Genomic DNA, 3,597 nt, shown 5'->3' on the forward strand with positions numbered 1-3,597 from the left:
GTGCTCTAGACAGTGACCTTTGGCCTTCAGGAGCCGGAGTTCAGAAGTATACCAGGGTGCAGAATGAGAAAAAAAGAACAGTCCAGGTTTTAACAGGAGCAAGATCGTCTAAGATGGTCTGAAGTCCCTGCTGTAATGAGTAATACTGTGTCTTTGAGATTTTTACCTTTGTGTAATTAATATGCTGCTTCCATGTTAGCCTGCTATCAATTACAACCCCTAAGAACTTTGTATCAAAAACTCTTTCAATTTCAACACCACTGATTTTACCTCTTTATTTCCAAATACCATACGTTTTGTTTTTGCTATATTGAGAGACAACTTGTTGACATCAAACCAAATTTTGAGCAGCTTTAGGTCCTTCTCTATTAATGTCAAAGCAGAAGAAACTATTGTTGTGTCATCTGCAAGCATAATAAACCCAAATAATTAGAAATATTACAAATGACATTTATGAAACTAATAAAGAGTTTTGGACCAATCACACAACCTTGTGATATTCCACATGTTAGAGTCTTAAATCCAGAAACTGTATTGTCTAGTTGAACACACTGGTGATGGTTTTCTAAATTACCTTTTGCCCAAACTTGTCGACTTTTTCCAGTAACTGTGATCAAAAGCTTTTTTTAAATCTATGATTACACCTACTGAAAATTCATCATCGAGAGCAGAGGTAATCTTCTCTAACAGATGCATTACTGCATATGCAGTTTTCCCTAAATCCATATTGTTGTTCGCACAGCAATTTTTTCCAATAAATAATCCAACTGTTTAACAAAAAGTTTTTCCAATATTTTTGAAAATTGTGGAAGGACAGAAATGGATCTATAATTTTCCCATATTGTGTTTGCCACCATTTTTATCTTCATGTCATTTGCAAAGACTCCACACTGGAAAGACTTGTTACATATCTGAGGTTTGGCAATGAGACCAATAACTTTTAACCTCAACTTGTACTGCCTTAGTCCTTCCACCTTGTGTTGCCTTAGTATCTGACTGTTTTAGTGTCTATTATTTGGGTTAGCATTTTCACAAAAACCAAACATAGATACATGTAGTTACTTACTGAGGAACACTTCTCCTCTATGTTCATGCACTAAACAGAGTGTTTGTGCTTTGAGAAAGAAAGAAATCTTTCTTGGCAACAAAATAATTGACTAATGTTACCATACTTAGAGTCAACTCTCTTGTCACAGTAGGGGATTCTCCCATTTGAGCTATTCTCAGCAAAGCTCAGTCTAGACACTGCCAAATTTAAGGATGGAATAAAACATAAAGCACAATTGAAATAAGTGTTCTTGATCTTAATGCACATTATCGCTGTGTCCCAGAGATAAAACACTTAAAATTCAGTCATGAGGAAGAAAAAGCCTGAGGGCTCTTTAGGCTGGGTACATGTCCGTGATGCACCCAGCTACTTTAGCTGTCATGCAGCAATATCTCAGAGCCTTTGCTGGGTGCACTGATGCTTGGCTTAAGCCATTTAGCAGCGCCCTGGTTAACTGAAACCGACAAAACTTCTGATTCCAGCCTGATCTTAGAATAACACCCCTGGCAATTGTGAAGCTGTCTTTGCCCATTTCATCCAGTGCGGTCCCACAACTGCATTTGTAGCTGACACAAATGCAGAAGAAGATGCTTCATGATGTTACAAATGTTGCCCAGAGAAATAAATTAAACATAAATCATTTAAAAGAGAAATAAGATCTGGTGGAAAGTTGTGGAAGCAAAAAAGGGGGCTTAAGCCTTGCTTTTCCTTGAAGAGAGTGCAAGACTAGAGGGTGCAGAAGTGCAGTAACATAAATAAAACACGATGGCATTTGGCCACTTAAAGCCAATGGCTGATCCAAAGGGTAAAATGCTGGTTGATTCCAGTCTAATATTTGCCAAGAGTTGCTCTTTGCACATAGTAGTTGTTTGGAATCATGCAGAGCAACAACACTGGTGATGAGATGTTTACAGATGAGTAGAAATGTTAACACTGGGCACATTAGAAGTCAAACTTGCTCATAAGACTGCAAAAAATGTCACTAACATTCTACTTTTGCAGTGTGTGAGACCTAAAAATGGAAGCTTGTGCAACGCATCTGAAGCTGACGGCTGCTGTGCCTGACTCGAGAGACATGCAAAAATTTCAATTCTATATTTTTGACAAACTGATGCAACATGAGAGGAAAATCTTAAATTCCTCTGTGCACCTTAAAAGCTCAAACCTACAAGTGGTCACTCTTGAGTGCAAAATACATTGTGATGAACAGCAGGCAGTATAAATTAAAAAGGAGGCAGAATATCTTCTAAGGATATGCATCGTAGAGAGCAGCATCCTTTAGTGCGTTCCAAGTCCATCCTTGTCTTTGTGTAAGGCTGCGTTGCTGCATGTATTTTGGACATCCGTACACATTTAAGTAAGATTGAGCATCAACGTTAGCAAACCTTGTGCTAGCACATAATGATGCATTAGCTGACACAACAAAAGCAACAACCAGTTTTGCCACCGCATGAAAGGATGAATCCTCCCTAATCCCAGAGACAGTGTTATAGCTGGTCTTCTGAAACCCAGCCCCTCCCCCCATGTTCTAAACATATTATGGGTGTTTTTTTTACTCATTTTCTGTCTTTACAATGATGCTACTCCTCTCTCTCCTCTCCTACAGCCTTGATTACAATGTTGCCACAAATGACCAACTGTGCAACTTCTAATAACTTTTAGGACTGCCAATGGCGACTTTTCATACTGAAGAGTTGGCAACACTGGCAACAACTGGATGGTCGTACCAGTTTAATATACTCCATTCAGAGGTTTCACATGTGATGTCATGTGCACATCACTCCAGAGCTGTCTGCCATATTGGACGTGAGTCAGCCACCAGTTGCAAGGGAAAAATGTTGGTGAGTGGTTGCTGGAGGTTGCTGGCTATTGTTGCAGAGGGTGCTGCAGCAAAAACCTCCTTGTGATTGCTTTGGTTGCTAGCACATTGCTGCAGTCATGTTTGCATGAAAGATGCCAACCTGTCTGCAAACTTGCTAATTACTAGCTGACCAGTAGTAAAACTTGAAAAATATAATGCAAACCGGAAAAGGAGAGGGCTCGCCTTCAGAGTAAAAGTTGTGCCTCACCGCTGCAGCCAACACATTTAAAAAGTGGTAACTTACTTTGAAGGCAGTCTGTTTCTGGTTTGTGTTGCACTTTTCACAGTTTCACTACTGCTTGAAGACTAGCTGGACAGGGTTGCAGACAAGTTGGCATGTTCCATGCAAACTATGAGCAACTGTGGCAATCTGGCAGCAACCAAAGCAGTCATAAGGAGGCTTTTCCCAACTGGTTGGGGAATACACATTTTTGCCTACTACTTTTGGCCTGTGTGACGGGGTGTTATTCACTTGATCCTACATTGTCAGCATGATTGTCAAACATCCAAAATGGTGGACAGGTTAATGTCACATGATTAGCAGTCAAGCGTATGCTATACATTTAATAGGATACTCAATAGACTACTGGCTGTGAAAGCAACATCAGCATTATTAGAGTGACCAGAAAACCCGAACTCATGTTCATTTTGTGTATTTTTACCAGATGGAGTTTGCCCAGCTGTAATT

The sequence above is a fragment of the Archocentrus centrarchus genome, chromosome 18, assembly GCF_007364275.1.
Source record: "Archocentrus centrarchus isolate MPI-CPG fArcCen1 chromosome 18, fArcCen1, whole genome shotgun sequence".
Lineage (NCBI taxonomy): Eukaryota > Metazoa > Chordata > Actinopteri > Cichliformes > Cichlidae > Archocentrus > Archocentrus centrarchus.